Here is a 17935-nt window from a genome sequence, read left to right on the forward strand (position 1 = left end):
ATATATAATATATCTATATATTATATATATATACATATATATATATGTATATATATATATATATATAGTATATATATATATATATATATATTATATTGTTTACGTATTATAGCGGGCCTTGAGAGAGGCTAGATACGTAAACGGAAGTAATTTAGGGATTTCAAGAGGGAATTGCTTTAACTTACCGTAAGCTGAAAGTTATTATTAATTTCTTTAGAGGGAAGGTCGCCAGAAAACTCAGCTCGTTACTTAACAACTATTTATTTACTAAAAGGCCCGTGCTGGGCTGGAGAAAAGGTAAATGATGGCTCCATTGAGCTGTTATAGCTGGTTTTCATACACTTGGGGTAATGCACACTTGCGGGCAGAGACGGCACGTGACTCATGGAATCTGGAAAAGAATCCCAGATTAAACGAGATAAAAGGAAAAATGACTTCTTGCTTTGATTAAGGCTGATTAATTCTCTAACATTGGGGAAGGTAAACTCGAATGGTTCACTGAGGTATGCACAAAAGCTTGGTCTTTAACAAGTCACAAAGGGGAGCACGTGGCCCGATGAGGACAAAGGGCTTTGATGTAGAAGGGGTAAAAATGAGAATTGAAAATGAATGGTAGTAAAAGGTGCTGGGTTGAAGTTTACACTTTCAGACGTACCTTTATGCAATATTTAGTGTATCCTTGTAGAAGAATGCGGCCTGACCTCTGTTCAGGTCTGGGGTTCGTGTCCACCAGTACGTCGTGTGGTAGGCCTAATTTTGGGAGGCTGGCAATTTGACCTCTGTCCGAGATCACGTCTCGCAGCCGACTGAGATCGATATCTTTTTTTTTTGGTTGTTTTTTCGAATCACGGGGCTTCCAAAACCGCCTCGAGGCATTGCCTGAAAGGTGGTTAAACACAACGCCAGCAAATTGGGAAGGAAAATAGGTCTTATTGTAGAAGTCCCTAAATCCATCTCGAAGGCCTAGCTATCTCTTGTGACTTGCCTCTCTTACCCTAAGCTTCCGTCAGACCGAAATATCATTCCTACACATACCCACTCTCCAACAAACAGTCTCTTCAGAGAAGCATGGCTGCTACTTTTATAATTAAATATAACTAAAACTCTGCTGGGAAGGCGAGGCGTTCTATAGACGTAGCAGCTCCCCCTGTTAAGAAGGCATTCACTCCCTTTCGGGCGTGAAGGTCTTGGCTTAAATAAGTTGATCGCCTCGACTACCCAGTTCTCCTACTCTAACTTGAAGTTTTTTGAGCAGCGATACGGCTGACTACAATGGCCTACCTAACTTATAGGCAAAGATGCTAAGTGTACTAACTTAATGTAGTGATGTAATCTAGCTAAGTAATAACTACGGGTTGTCTGTGACGACAGTCTACTCTACCCCTAGATAAGGTTACTTGAAAATTCTACTTGCTACTAACCTAATGCCATGGTACTAAATCATTAGCCTACCTACTCAATACAGTTAAATGAAGACGCAATCATTCCAGAGTGTGGTACGCACAGCAGTAGTTCAGCGACGGAACTGTTAAAATACATAATGAGAGGTAATGAATGCGTGGGGATGATGAGTGGTTTAATTTACCAGGAGGGAAATGCAATGAGGTAATTATATTTAAGTGAGGGTTTATTGTAGTTACAATGGCTAGGGGTTTAGAGGGTTTAGTGCTACTGGCAGAGATCAGGCTGGCTACCTTCTCTGGGTAGGTGCCAGGATCATTCTGCAAATGAATGCGACACTGTACCTCGGGCACAGGTGTCAAGGAGAGCATGTGGCTCTTTTGTGTTAGTTTGTTAATGATTGGTTACGTCCCTTCTTCTTCTTCTTCTTATTCCTCCAGGACCTGGCTATAGTACCAGTCCTAGGAGTAGACGGAGGCACAGACTCTGGGGAAGGGCCAGAAACGCCGGCAGGAGCAGAGGCAGTGGTAGCCTGAAAGATTTCAGGAGAACCCCCTACTTCGGTCTCTGTAGCAACCGTCGTAGAGGTGGAACCTACTGCAGGGGAGGGCCCTCAACTCCGGCTGCTGCGCAACCGTCGTGAGGGGAAAACTCCAGGCTGACATCCTGTCGGGCAGTTCCTGGTGTTTTCCAGAGGAGGTACAAAGGTAAGGTCTGCCGGAGGTTCATCCTCGGGCGACAGAGGTAAGGATGAAGAAGAAGGAACTAGTGATTGGCCATGGGCTGTGGTAAGCTCCATGCCTGTTGGAGGATCCTTGATAAGGTTAGGCGCCGGCGCTAGCTCGGGGCCAGGCGCAGAGGTCAAGTTCGGTGGTGCTCTACAATCCCAGGCTGGATGGAGCTTGGCACTGCTCAGTGCTGCCAAGTGGTACTGGCAGAGAGTTGAGGTCGACTGGACCTGTGGCGGTTACCCGGAGGTGCAATACCTCTCAGCGTTGCCCTTGGTTATGGGAGACAGAGGGTCCTGTCTCTTTTGGAAGGCTAAGCCGTTGTGGGACTTGGACAGTGTCCGCTGCACATAACTTGCTAGGGCACCTAGGCCAATTTGTGGAGTGCCCTATTACGTTACAGGTCTTGCAACGGAACTGTGAATGGTCAATCTCCCTCCTTGGTAACGGGGGAGACTGTTGGTGGATGTACTTCCTAGAGGAAGTAGAATTTCGGTGACTCCTTGCTTTGGAGTGAATTGACATGGGGTTAGGACCCCTAGGCTTTTTGAATTGTGAGGGAGACTTCATGTCTTGCCCTAGGAGGAGGTCGTAACTCCTGGATGTAGCTTGCAACTGCAAGAGTACAAACTCTGGAGAAGTGAGGTCTGGTGACCCTCAATTGGACGGTCGGAAGGATCAATTTAATATGGTTGATACCTTCGATGGTGATTAATTGACGTCTATCAATGTTAGCCCCTCGGGGGACACGGTCTTCCCGTATCAGGGAGATTTGAGCGCCAGAGTCGTCGTAGGCTCTGACATGGCTTGGCTGATGATGACTTTGGAGGAGTGCGACGGTTATAGGGCCCTTAGCTGGGGGTCCTAGAGAAGAAGGATTGGTGACGGCCATTGCGATGGCAGGAATATTAAAATTTGCGCACACTCCATAGTTGGCAGACATGTGACCCTTGCGGCCACAGTCTCGGCAGAACGTGTTTCCAGAACCTCTTCCGTGGCACTGGATGATAAGACCGAGATGGCCCCACAGGTTTGGCGAATCTGTGGAGTCACCAAGGCTGGCAGTGTGCTCTGGCACAGGTGAAACGTCCTCTGTTGGATCACCCTCGGAAACAAGTCCGGGGTCAACTGGTGGGCTTACCTCTTCCAAAGGGGAGGAGGTAGGCGGTAAAGTGGTAAGAGGCTGAGATGGTGCGGAAGAAACTTCGGGCTCTGACAACTGGGTCAGGGCCAGTTCGCAAATAGACAGGATGTCGGGGACATCGGAGGCACTAGCCTCTGAACCTAAAATTGAGGTGTGGTTATCTGGCATGCTGCAGGTGTCCGGTGCATCTGGTAGTGGGAGCTGCGTCCAGGGGAGATACGGCTTTAGTAGATCTCGGCCCAATATCACCTGATAAACATCATGAAATTGGTCAACTATGCCCAGGCGGCACAATGTGGTTTCCCTGGTCTCCTGGTCCAGAAAGGGCATTTCCACATTCAGAAGGACGAGAAGGACAGAATAGAGGTTACCGTCAATCCATTCAAACTGAATTTCCTTCGTTCGTCTGGATTTTGGCACCCCTAGGCAATGCCTTTCTGGAAATAAGGAGACCTGGGCTTCGGTGTCGGCCATGACTTGTACCCACTGATAGGCCGTAGGAGACTGTTCAAACAGGCAGGGCTACATGGTAGCCTTGGAGAAGTTCACCCTGGAAGCTCTCCTCCCAAGGTAGAGACCGACTTGGGCACTGGTCGGAATCCACAGCATGCCCCCACGCACACAACAAGTGTGCAGAACCCTCCGCAACCACCTCTTACCGGGAGTCCAGCTCATGGTCTGGGGCTTGGAAACTAGCAGAGAGATTGCGTCATCTAGGAGAGCTAGCTCATGCTTTCTCTCTTCTTCTCTTTCCTTTCTCTCTGCTTCTCTGGCTATCCTCTCTGCTTCTCTTTCTTTTCTCTCTGCTTCTGCGGCTTTCCTCTCTGCTTCGCTTTCTTCCTTTCCCTGCTGGCGCGCAGCAGCCTGCTGCGTCTTTATCCACTGGTCAAGTGCTGGTCCAGTGTAACCAGCCTCCCTGCCCAGAGTTATGAGGGCTCCGAGCTTCTCTAGCTCTCTGGCAAAGAAGTCACGGGAAGCAGGGGAAGACATTTCCCTTAGGCTACAGTAGAGGCTCGGAAGAAAATGAAAATAATGGCCAGGAAAGGGTACTGAATGGAATAGGAGTGCCTACTGTGGAAAGTGGCACTCACTTGGAAATGGGTTCTGCAATGTGGTAATGAAAAGTGAAAAGACTGGGTGCTCGGTGGCACTTTGTGAATGGCACCTTCTGCTGAGGTGAAAAAATCGAATGAAGTGTGCTGTGTACGTCACACTTACGGGCGTTCCCAACTTGGGAGACGTTGGAATGGGCTACCTGTACGTCTGTACAGGTGCGCGGCACTTATGAGGAGGCGTTCCTTGGGTTGGTCCGAAGGATCACTGATCCTCGTACACGGACATTAATGAATTGGGCGTTCCGTAAGGACGGACACGCAGGTTTGTCAGCACTTAGGGCTGGTATTGCGGCGCTTCGGGAGGCGTTCCCTTTGTTGAGTGTTCCGAAGGATCACTGACCCTTGTACATGGACACACTAGTTACTTGGGCGTTCCGTAAGGACGGACACGCAGGTTTAATGGCTACCTGTACGGCCTGTACAGGTGCAATGGCACTTATGGAGGCTGGAGCACTGGTATCGTGCTGGTGTGTCCCGGACACTACATGCAGTATACTTAAAATATACTGAAGTGAATGGCACTGCTCATGGGCAGAGGTAATAGTGGAGAGAAAGTAAAAAGGTGGGAGTACTTCAGCAGCCAGTCGAGTGGACAGTGTCAAGAATTAGTGGCACTGTAAAATGGTAAGACCTGACATGCACTGGTGGTGGCCAGTCCTAAACTGGTAAACGACTTCCCTGTCTGGAAGTAATGAATTGGCGTGGCACACTGTGCGAATTGTGCTTGCGGTATACGCAAGTCTTTTGTGATAAAAGAAAATGGAAAAGAAAAGAACCACTCGGAGGGCAACGACAGGTAATGGAAATTTTAGGAATGCTCAGTCCCTCGCTGAAGTACTCGTAAATGAAATACAAATAAATGCTTGCAAACTGCAATGGACACAGGCGCGTACGTATCACGCTGTGTAAATGAAAGACACAAGAGACTAAAATAATGTTAATTCTGCATGCTATAATTAATGGTAGATGTAGTACTCTGTTGGCTTCATGAATACTGTGTTCTGGTTTTCTCTCTCTCTCTCTCTCTCTCTCTCTCGGAGAGGGTGAAAAATGATATATGAATGAACTCCCTTATTTTTGAATGAACTACTAATGTTCGTTTAATATGACGCAACTTGCGTTAAATTATCTACTTACGTTAACGTTTTTTGTGAAAGAATTGCTTTTGATGTTTTATGAAAAATGATAACGCGCTCGCGGTGAACGATGTTTACGTTAATGTTAGCGGCTTGCGCTTATGAAATGATTTGCGTTTTAATATGAAATTTACAAAGACGCGTTTTACGTTAACAATTCTTGCAAGTGACTCTACTTTTAAGATTTACGTTAACTTTACGTAAGGACAAGTGAAAAATTACGGTAAGGATTTGAAAACGATGTTAGCAAACAATTGTAAATGAGGTTACGTTAAGTAAAATGAAATTTTTTCGCTCAGCGCGCGAGTGAGCGATGCGAGGTGAGACACGTGAGCGAGCTGGGTAGCGCTGCTAGCGCACAGCATGTCGTTCAAACAGATGATTTCTTCTGTAAATGCGAAGGTTAATTTACAACACGAACTTTTAGTTTCTTATTAAAGGCGAATTACGTTAATTTCTCTGGCAGGACGATAGATACTAGTACAGACATTGATATTATTTACGTTAAAACTTCGTGACTTACGTTACTTTGCTTAAATTGTTTAGATAATGTTGAAAGAGAAAACAAACATGGCTGCCGCTGTGAATGAGACGAAGGCTGGTTGAGACCGCGCAGGCGCGAGAGAGCGCGAAGCTGAATTAGCTGAGAGGTAAGCGGTTACCAACACTTGGAATGAAAACTAAGTTAAAAATGAATACCCTAACATATCACAGACAAAAGAATTGTACACTTCTTTTGCCGTAACTATTAGTAAAACACTCCTAACTAGCTAGGCTTTCTCATACAGCAATAAACCCTGGCAAAGCACTTCCTAGTTTGATCTGGTCCTTTCTGGCATCTATCTGCACACGTGTTCGTGAGAGCTCCTACGAGGACAGCACAAAGTAACAGAAAATTCGCGGGGCAAATTGTTTGCTCGCCGCTAAAATAAAGCTCTGGCGCATTCGCCGTTACAATAATAAGATTTCTACCTACGCTCTTTTGACCACTTCAACAATAAAAATACTTAAACGTACCTTAAGCTAACATTGGTTATAGAATAATCATATTAATGAATGGAATACCTTACCGTGAGCCAGTGTGTCTTCTTTCCCTGCAAGTGTGCTTGATTTACGCTTTGTAACATAATTTACAGTTTACGTTTTACAACGGATAACGCGATTTACAAGCTTTTTTAAAGCAAGCTAGGTTCATATCCTCGGCGAAGGTCGACAATGTTACGTATATAGCGGGCCTTGAGAGAGGCTAGATACGTAAACGGAAGTAATTTAGGGATTTCAAGAGGGAATTGCTTTAACTTACCGTAAGCTGAAAGTTATTATTAATTTCTTTAGAGGGAAGGTCGCCAGAAAACTCAGCTCGTTACTTAACAACTATTTATTTACTAAAAGGCCCGTGCTGGGCTGGAGAAAAGGTAAATGATGGCTCCATTGAGCTGTTATAGCTGGTTTTCATACACTTGGGGTAATGCACACTTGCGGGCAGAGACGGCGCGTGACTCATGGAATCTGGAAAAGAATCCCAGATTAAACGAGATAAAAGAAAAAAATGACTTCTTGCTTTGATTAAGGCTGATTAATTCTCTAACATTGGGGAAGGTAAACTCGAATGGTTCACTGAGGTATGCACAAAAGCTTGGTCTTTAACAAGTCACAAAGGGGAGCACGTGGCCCGATGAGGACAAAGGGCTTTGATGTAGAAGGGGTAAAAATGAGAATTGAAAATGAATGGTATAAAAGGTGCTGGGTTGAAGTTTACACTTTCAGACGTACCTTTATGCAATATTTAGTGTATCCTTGTAGAAGAATGCGGCCTGACCTCTGTTCAGGTCTGGGGTTCGTGTCCACCAGTACGTCGTGGGTAGGCCTAATTTTGGGAGGCTGGCAATTTGACCTCTGTCCGAGATCACGTCTCGCAGCCGACTGAGATCGATACTGGTTGTTTTCGAATTCCCGAATCACGGGGCTTCCCAACCAAAAACCGCCTCGAGCATTGCCTGAAAGGTGGTAAACACACGCCCAGCAAATGGGAAGGAAATAGGTCTTATTGTAGAAGTCCCTAAAATCCATCTCGAAGCCTAGCTACTCTTGTGACTTGCCTCTCTTACCCTAAGCTTCCGTCAGACTGGAATATCATTCCTACGACAATACCCACTCTCCCAACAACAGTCGCTTCAGGAGAAGGCATGGCTGCTACTTTTATAATTAAATATAACTAAAACTCTGCTGGGAAGGCGAGGCGTTCTATAGACGTAGCAATATATAGTTACTGGAAAATCATTCCTGTTGTCTTAGGTCTTACAGCAACGGTTCATTTCAGGCATTTCACAGCACATAGCAGCTATTGTCTAAGACTCTAAGCTTTTGAAAAACTAAATACAAAATGTTCGTTTTAAGATATTTATCGATATATAAAAATATTACTAATCAGGTTGTGTAGTGAATTAGTATCAGGGAACCAGTAAGTAAATTGATGGCACCATTTGAGATTTATAATTGCCAAATCAACGCAGTCGATTAATTAAGGTAGCCGTTGTATTGTAGGAGTGAGGAAATTCAGAGTCATTCTAATAGATGATTAACAATAATTGTTTGAGCTGCAAAACGAACTATAGGTCTCAGAATCATGTTAACTTCGATTTAGCTAAAAGAGAGAGATTTTTTTATTTGTGTCTGATAAGTGCCTATCAGTATAATGCAAATACAACATTTTCTATGACAAAATTCGAAAACGTTTAAAGAAATCAGTTTTAGGGTTTAAATTGCTTTTGTGGAGACGAACTGGTATTGATTGAGTGGTCTTAATGGGTGTGCTGAAGCCCCTTCAGTTTGTGCATACCAAAACGACTGAGGAGGAGGAGGACTAGGAGGAGGAACCACTTAATTAACGTCTAAATACGTAAGCTGACGCCGAGGTTAAATGCGATTCAACATTCATGGTAGGGCAGCAGGAGTCGACGATTGACCTCTGTAAGTTTACATTTTTTTTTAAATTAAAAAAACGTTATCCTGCAACGCAGCAGTAGCTTTTAGTTTATCTAAGGTTATAGTTAGCCATGATCGTGCGTCTAGAAATGATATAGGCCAGCCCACCACCTGGTTCTCCTCCTCTTTGATTTGCAGGAGAGCGGGTGCATTTCATTGGGAGGGTCAGTCAGTAGCAGTTGGCAAAGGGAAGTTCCCTTGGGGGGGAGGGGGGGGGGGAAGGGGGGGGGGGGGAAGAACTTCAATTTTCTTTTGCAGCGGTTTACGGAAGAAAGACCTTAATGAATGCCTATTGCTGGCCACCCCCCCCCCCCCCGACAAGTGGAGGGGGGAGATTGTCAGGGACAGTTGTGTTTCTCAGAAAAGCACAGATGGGAAACCTCGAAGTGCAGTTCAAGATGGACGAGTTAGCAGCAAGTTTCGCCTTCGCAAGAGGTGCTCAAATGGGGCAGTGACCCCTGTCATCCCGCCTCGAGGGGATCGAACGGTGTGTTGCTGAAAACGGGAGTTCGCCTTCGTCTTCTGTGCTTTTTCATGTGCCCCGGTTCAATGTCTCGTGTTTTCTCATAGACACAGACGCATTCGCCATTCACCAATATAAGACTTAAGAAAAAAATATCTCTCTGTAAAGGAGACAGCGAATCCTCCTACGTCGACCGTTTTGTATGTCCGATTTAGAGGATTTCTACATCCCCTCCCCCCCTAGGTACCCATCCTTGCGTTAAACTGGACTTCCTGGAAAAAGAAAATGCCAAAAAATGTAGCATTTTTTTTTTTTTTTTTTTAAGAGAAAGCCATTGTACAAACATCGTTAACTTTTGGGGAAAACAGGAAATATACCTAGACTGTGGTGGCTGTCATCTTTCTCTCTCTCTCTCTCTCTCTTCTCTCTCTCTCTCTCTCTCTCTCTGTCTCGGAGCTTGGCTGAAGGTTGCTGGGTCTGTGATTCAAAAAACTATCCCATCGTAGCCCATCCACTGGTAATATATATATATTATATATATATATATATATATAATATATATATATATATATATATATTAGAGGAGAGAGAGAGAGAGAGAGAGAGAGAGAGAGAGAGAGAGAGAGAGAGAGAGAGCGAGAGAGAGCCTTGGTGGACAATTACCTACCCAAGCACATACGTACCTAATTAGGTAGTACTGGCCTTAACTGATTCACATGGGAAAAAAAAGTGGTCGCTTTGTAAAATGTTAACAATTTAATACAAACAAGTAAAGAACATTTAACACTAATGAACTTAAAACAAATAGAGGAAAACTAAGGAAAAAACAATTACAATCAGCTAACAAGCAAATAAAAATCGTGTGCGTGTGTGTGTGTGTACGCAAACGTACAATTACATTAAACTATAATTGAATCAAAATTACACAAACTATAGTTTCGGTAACATTGACAAACAAACACAAACGAAGAGTTAACACAAAAACTAAAGTAAAGATAACAAAGTTGTTCCGTTAGGTTCCATTGGGTCTTGAAATACACTCAAGAAATAAACGCCATGAACTGGACCCAAAGGAACAAGGATCTAACTCTCCCTTTCACAGCCGGAGCTCTCGAACGTCTCGCACCTTCCTGTCAAAAAAGCAGAGGTAAACGGTAGGCGCATTTGTAACCTTTCCACTGACAGAAAGGGATAATTGCTAGTTTTAAATACAGTAGTTAATAAGAGAGAGTATCAAAGTAGTTGCATTTCCTTTACAAAGGGAAAATGAAAACTTCCACTCATGAATGTACAAAATACTTAAAACAAATGATGACGACATACTGAAAACCTTCAGATATTTTTGTATATGTTGACGCTCCAACCCCATAAATTTTTCTGAACCCCAACTACAATGGCTCAGAAAAATGGAGAGAATATAAATTTTTCGACAACACATCAGCATGAAGGAAGAGGGAACAGTACTTAGCCCCAAAGGAGGTGAAATGACAGAACTACTTCAAGCAGCCATGAAACAATAACAATACGAGTACGACACCGGGCGAGGAGAGAGAGACAGACAGACATACAGAGAGAAAAAGAGAGAGAGCTTCCACACGTACGATAATTATCGTTCATGTACGATTAAACTCTCTCTGGTACGATGTACGATACCAGCTCCAACTATCATACATTTTATGCGATAATACTGATAATTGTTTATTTTCAGATGGTTAAAAAGCATTTTTATTTAAAGATTAATGTTTCCAATTGAAAAGGATGAAAATGTAAATAGATAATTTCCCTTTAAGATATGTAGATAATTGTGTTTGAGATTATTAAGATAGGTAGGCTAATTGTACTGATACCTTGAGTGTTTTCATCACACCCTCTAATCAATTACCTCCCCTCTCTCTCTCTCTCTCTCTCTCTCTCTCTCTCTCTCTCTCTCTCTCTCTCTCTCTCTCCGTGGAACGAGGCAATTATGCTGAAATATATGTACTATACGCAGGAAAAATAAAAGGAGGTGCTCCTCCTTTTACTTTTCCTTTGGCCTTGGCTAAATATATTGTCACGCGCTATTTAGTGACATAGTAAGCATATATATATATATATATATATATATATATATACTATATATATATATATATATATATAGTATATAATATTTCTCTCAGATTAGTTTGAGTTCAAGTTCACATCATCAGTAGTGGTACAGACAGGAATGGAAATCTATGTTTATTCTCTGTAAAATGCCACATTGTTTTTTTTTTTTTTTCATAATAAGAGAAGAGTTTGATTTATACTATTTTTGCCTTACCATTATAAATGTATAAAAGATATACATGAGTTTATTTTGAAACCAAGAAATTTTGTTGATTACTGTAGAGCAGGGTGTAGTGATAACAGATACGATAATTTTTCACATGCATACAATATATTTTGCGATGTTTTGGTGAAAAAACGATAATTCTGAATCATCTGTACGATAGGGTGGTAAAGAAAACCGCCGCTGGCCAGTCAGCCTAGCAGCAGCAACAGCAGTGCAGCAGCATCATCATCAGTGTTTCTATTTGACGAAAACGGTGCCTACTGTCACGGGAGGCGTCTTTGTCATATAAGAAGAGGATCATAGGTAATATTTAAACGAAAACTGTCCATTTTCTGTTTATGAAAGGAAGGAAGGAACCAAGAGACCAAGTTGACAAGAGATGATGCGTCGTCATCTATTTTCTTGGAATATTTTCCCATGGATCATGACTGGTGTCGTTTCATACAGTCTGGATGGAAGAGCTTACTAAGAAACTAAGTACGTACTACAGTTTGATTTGAACTGCTCTTGGCGGCATAACAACAGCGCCTATTTCCACCACATCAAGTCGTCGTCTAAGGTGAGGTTTAACGGTTAAAAATTTGTTTCATTCAATACCTTTGTATTTTTATCTAGCTGATTGACGTAAGTGAAAGATGTCAGTTGATTTTCATCATATTGATAATATGACCTTTTTTCATGCCAGCATGGTCGAGTCTCGTCTAGATAGTACTTTTAGCCAGGATTGATAGGATTGATATTAATCTTGCTATTAGCAGAGACAGATAATTTTTAGCACATTTTGTCGCCGTTTTATATTTATAGAAAAAAATGTAACGTTGAGAGAGAGAGAGAGAGAGAGAGAGAGAGAGAGAGAGAGAGAGAGAGAGAGAGAGAGAGACTGAGTCCATGACGAGCGTTTGATCTCACTGCGGCTGAAGGAATCGTTTGTAAATATTTAGAATTCTCGAAATTTTCTTATTGACGAAGATTGTCCCTCTTCATTTTATATGTTCTTGTTTTCTTCTCTTGGAGTCTTTCTTTTACTTTAGTATTTGTTTCGTTCAAGTTTCATTTACATACGTAAGTGGAAGTATGACACCCAGTGAAGGGTTTCTCCTCTCTCTCTCTCTCTCTCTCTCTCTCTCTCTCCCTCTCTCTCTCTGATCGCTGGGTGCTTGTATCGAAACAATGATTGCTCTTTCCTATCTAAAGCAGCGCTTTCAGACTTTGGCTTGAACATTCACGCTTCTTTAAGGTGAATCATTGGTGCTTTTCTCATACAGTATTACATAGGGTCTCTGATGTTTCTTTGTGTGGAATCATCTTTTATATGCTGTAAAAGCATAGAATGAAGTTCATTATTTGTAACCGAAATGAGATGTGTAGGTACAAGTGAAGTCATAATTATCCCACCAAGTCCCAATGTGCTTTATCATGCTTTTATTTTTTATTAAACTTAATTCCTGAAATGTTTTTGATAAGTTTGATTACCTGTGACAAGAATTTTTAACTATTTACATTATCATTAAAATACAGGTATGACTCCCTAGGGAGTCAATGGAATACAGAATAAAGGAAATTGGTCTATTTAATAAATTACTGTATTTGAAATGATTTTTATCCATTATTTTATTGATATAAATATGACAAAGAGGTCAATCCTCTTTGAATTATAACCATATGAAGTCTTTTGTGTACAATCATGCCTGCAAGCAACAACTGTTTTAGTACACACAATACAAAAGAAAGCAGTTAAATTAAAATGGTAAAGAAAAAATGCAAAGTTCCTGTACTGAGTAAATGATAAAGGAAACACTCCAATAAAGGATGCATAATACTACATAAAATAAAAAGAACATAATACTAAAGGAATTGTGAATAACTGTACAGCAGAAAAATAGGGATGCGCACTGCAGAATTCTATTTTTTCATGAAATATTGGCCTGCATGATTTCAGATGAAGGGTTGGACATTACATTTTGTGCACTGAATTTTCCCATTTCCTCTTACACGCAACACATCTTGAAGTTGCTAGAGATTTCAGCACAGTGATTAGTGTAGTCCCATCCTTACTTCCCTTTGGGGAGAGCTTTTTCTTCCTTTTGGACCCGACCTTTAATTATATGCTTTTACTATGAAAGGTTGTTCTATGTTAACTCTTCCTACACCTCTTTGCCACCGTTTTGCCAAGCCTATGGGATTTAGACCTTCACAGTTTACTGCAAAGAGTAACAATAGCATTCATTCCCCGTAACGATTTCCACATTTTCCCTCTGATCAATATTCATAGGATCATTTGGCTCCTTTTCATCTTTCGGCAGCAGGCAGTGACTGTGTTTGTTCTGTTTTGATCGGATTGTAACAGTTGCATTTCCTCTGCTTTCAGATCTAAGACTATGTCCATATTGAAGTAAAAAAATTGTCAAAAATAGAACCTGTGGTTAGTAGGATCGTGCAAGCAGAAATGCATTCTCGGATTACTCTACTTCCTAAAGGTTCTGTAGACGACTGGTTTTCCTGATTTGCCTTCATAGATCTTTACACAAAGTATGGCACTTCCAGTTGAAAACTAGCCAAGAATCCATGATTTGAAGCCCAATCACATTGGCTGTTGTCTGATGAATTGTTAGCAGGAATGGCGTCCATAATAAAGTGTCATAGATTCGTCAATGCTCAGCATTTCATGAAGAATTCCAAATTGCTTAATGTTTTTTATTCAAGTCGATCATACAAAGGTTTCACTTTAGCCATTTTTTCATTGCCAAGGTTGCATTATCAGCACAAAGAGAACTTCTTGATTTCCAGAACCTATTTCTGTTCATAGTCGCAGCAAGGGTCTTGTCCTTTCCTTTCCTCCAATAATCCTTTTCACTTGATCTGATGCTATATCCTGATAAAAGAAGAGTCCCTGTAAATAAAATTTCATCATTTCTTCTCATGCAACTTTCAAAATTTTTTGACAATTCTATTTGCTTTGCCATAACGATTAGTTTCATGCACAAGGATTTCAAATAAGACCATCACAGACCTTTATGAAAATATCCCATTCACTAGAAGAAGAAGAAGATAGTGCTGGAAAATTCAGTGACAGTTGTTTAGAGGCATATTGAAGCTCCTGCCCAATTTCCGATTCCATCTCTTTCCTTTCGATGTTTTCCTTCGTCTTCCGAGGTTTACTCCTTCTTTCAGTTTCTTCTATGTCTTCCATTTCTTCTTCATCTTCTACAGGTTTCTTCTAGCCTTCCATTTCTTCTTCATCTACAATTTCGGTATGCAGACAATTTGTCGAAAGAAACAATTGGGTAGAATGAAATTCGTCGAAAATGACAGTTCGTCAAAATGAAAATTCGTTGAAATGACAATTCGTCGAAATGAAATGGATATTACGTACATAAATAGTATGGTAGTTTGAAACAATTTTTTCTTTTTAAGTGCTTGTTCATTGATAGTATTTTTGTTAAGAAAAAAGAGTTAGCAGAATTTAATATTGGTAGTTTGAAGCAATTTATGTTCTTAGGTATCGATCATTGATTAGTATGGTTGTTCAAGAACTTCTGTTCTAAGAATTTTCCTCTATTTTATTACAGTCTCTAATATTAGACATTCACCATAAAGCCCCCATGAGCAAAATGGAATTTCGTCAAGACGCCGAGTGAGGTGCTAGAAAACTTTTGCATGAAGGTTTTGCTTACACAGTTAATAAGAAACAAGGAGATAAAACATACTGGAGATTGTGAAAAACGGATGGAAAGTTGGAGCAAGATTAAACTATTATAGTGATTCAAGGGAATCCCTTCCCGGTTAAAAAAAAAAACCGGGCAATTGATACTCGAAATGCTACCTTGAAAGTTGAAAATGAAAATTAAGCAAAGGGCTTCTTGAACAAACCCGAAAAGAATGACTGCTGCATAGTAGATAATGCAACATGAACTTTATGCCTTTGAGTGTTTGCAGTAGCACTACCAAAAAAAAATCCTCTCTTTTTGCGAACAAAGTGAACAGGAAAAGGTCCGCACAAGAAGGGGATGACTAAACGTTACGACAAGAGGTGAAAATTTTTAAAGTTTTTCGTATGAAAATTATTTTTATTTTTAGTTTTTTTTTTTTAAGATGGGATTGTACATTTTACCCACTATCAATGAACTAGCTACAACGAAACTGTTTCAAACTATCCATTTACTATTATGCTACTACTCTTTAACAACCATAGTATCAATGATTAGATACTTAAAAACAAAAATTGGTTTCAAACTTATTCCTAAGGAGCAAAGATAGAAGAAAGAGAAAAAGGAGTGCGGAGAGTAAGTGTGGTGTTTGTGTATGTAAAAGGTGTGTGTATGCATAATTAATTAATATATTATATATATATATATATATATATATATATATATATATATATATATTATAGGTATATATGTGTGGTGAGTTGTGTATACAGTCATTTCGACGAAATTGTCATTTTGACGAATTTCATACCAGGTTCGTTAGGCTCCACATGTTTCTTCCATTTCTTCCATTTCTTCTTCTTCTACAGGAATCATCGTATCTACTTTCAGCAGCTATTTCCTCTGGAACACCAGAAGGGTCAAGAAGATCATCATCGCTCACATCTTCTTCATCACTTTCCTCCCACCCTCTGGACAAAGCCTATAAAAAGGAAAACAAAGGTCAATGTGAGATTATATTCAATGAAAAATGTCTATTTTAGAAAATATATACAGATAACACAAATAACAAAGCATATATAAGTGACTTCTGATACAAGCAATCACCGTGACTCTGTGTGTGTGCGTGTGTTTATGCATTTCTGTGTGGTGATTGAAAAAAATTTTCCAAAAATTTGTGTAGTAATAAATCTTACTAATGTTTTGATGTTTCTCATCTTCAAAGGCTCTCTACAGCACCACGGAGAAATTTTGTGATTGGATAATAATTTTCTCTTTGAATTAAAAAGACTGTGGATCCATCTCAGCGACTGTCAAGATTAGACCTTCTAATGTCCAAACCCATCTGTCACAACTCATCATTTGTTTCAGCTCATTTGTCTCACGAAACGTGCATGTTCAAACCTTTGCCATAACTTCCGTCTCCATGAGAGGATTGAGTAGGTGTGTGTGCGTGCGTGTGTATGTGTGTGTCTATGCTATATTCTGTGTGTGTCATGCTATGTGTTATATATGCATGTGTTTGTCTATATGTGCTATGTACGTATATATGTACGAGGTGTGTATGGATGTGTGTGTGTGTGCATGCACCCAATCTAAATATAGCAAATTTGCAATTATATTTTTGCCACTGAAATTTAGTATACTTTTGTTGTTGATGTTTTTATTTCCTTATGTGAATAACCAACAAAAGTATTGCACACACCACACACACACACACACACACACACACACACACACACACACACACAACACACATATATATATATATATATATATATATATATATATATATATATATATATATATATATATATATATATATATATATATATATCGATACCCCTAAGTCCCATTGACTCCTTAGGGAGTCACTAAGGAAAATAATCTGAATAAATGAATTCATTAGGTGAACCATTTCATTACAAATCATCTTTTGAAGGAAAATACATGTATATTCTTTTTAATTTAGAGGGTAATGACTGAGCAGGGTGGCATTTACTATTTTATCTTTAATTTTTAAAAATTTAAAATTTTTAGTATAAGTGAGTAGTGAGTATCTGAAACCATTCAAAGGTAAAATAATCTTGTAGGTAATTTATGAAGAAAATTTTAAAATATGAATCCTCGGGAGTCAATGGAAACCAGCGGAACAATATATACTTCAAGGCCGAATCATGTCAGTTTAGCAGCAGTAGACCAAGTCCCCCACCCCTCCTTCTCTCTCTCTCTCTCTCTCTCACATCCGTGGCACTACCTACAGTCCCAAACACGCTGCCTTCTCATACCTCCACAAGAACTGTAGGGCCGTCCCCTTTCCTTCATGGGGGGGGGGGGGGGGGGTGGGGGGGGGGGGGGGGGGGGGGGGTAGAGAGGGTGGGGTGGGCGGCGGAAGGATTGTCGGTTACCGAAGAAGAGGGGGGGGGGGGGGGGGGGGGGGGGGGGGGGGGGGGGTACTTAGTCATCAATTTTTGGGGGTGACCTATAGAACTTATGAGCGAGGCGCTCGTCTTATGTTTTGGTCAACGTTCTTGTTTTGGCGTGTTGCATGAATGTACGTAGTACTACTTTGTACGTTTTCTGCAATATTGGCTCTCTCTCTCTCTCTCTCCTCTCTCTCTCTCTCTCTCTCTCTTACAATATGTTTTTAAACATTTATTATGAAGTACAGATATATCGAGACATGGCGAACTATTTCGTGCAAGGCTATAGTACTATACTTGAACATCTCTGTTATTTGTACAAAAACTCCTTGCCAAATCCCTCTCTCTCTCTCTCTCTCTCTCGTGTGGTTATCCATTAAACAAGACTTGCCATTAGATATTAGCATGCAAGTTTAAACTCTCTCTCTCTCTCTCTCTCTCTCTCTCTCTCTCTCTCTCTCTCTCTCTCTCTCTCTCTCCGGCGAGGTAGATTCAGAGAATGGCATTGGCTTTGATCGTACTATTTTTTTTTTTTCAATGAATGTATCGGTGTTTATTTTTCCTTATTACAGGTTTTGTTGT

At 40.9% G+C, this 17935-nt stretch overlaps 1 protein-coding gene and 1 long non-coding RNA gene across 3 annotated transcripts in view; one reads left to right on the plus strand and one right to left on the minus strand.

Annotated features, from left to right (window-relative positions):
- Positions 1-17935, minus strand: part of LOC135204745 (zinc finger protein 300-like) — a 362981-nt gene that overhangs the window by 195523 nt on the left and 149523 nt on the right. The gene's annotated exons all lie outside the window — the stretch shown is intronic.
- The window catches only part of LOC135204748 (uncharacterized), a 56390-nt gene continuing 49958 nt past the window's right edge, over positions 11504-17935 (plus strand). The window contains exon 1 of the long non-coding RNA XR_010312326.1: positions 11504-11842. This is a non-coding gene — a long non-coding RNA (uncharacterized LOC135204748). The remainder of the gene's footprint in view (positions 11843-17935) is intronic.

The sequence above is a fragment of the Macrobrachium nipponense genome, chromosome 47, assembly GCF_015104395.2.
Source record: "Macrobrachium nipponense isolate FS-2020 chromosome 47, ASM1510439v2, whole genome shotgun sequence".
Classification (NCBI taxonomy): domain Eukaryota; kingdom Metazoa; phylum Arthropoda; class Malacostraca; order Decapoda; family Palaemonidae; genus Macrobrachium; species Macrobrachium nipponense.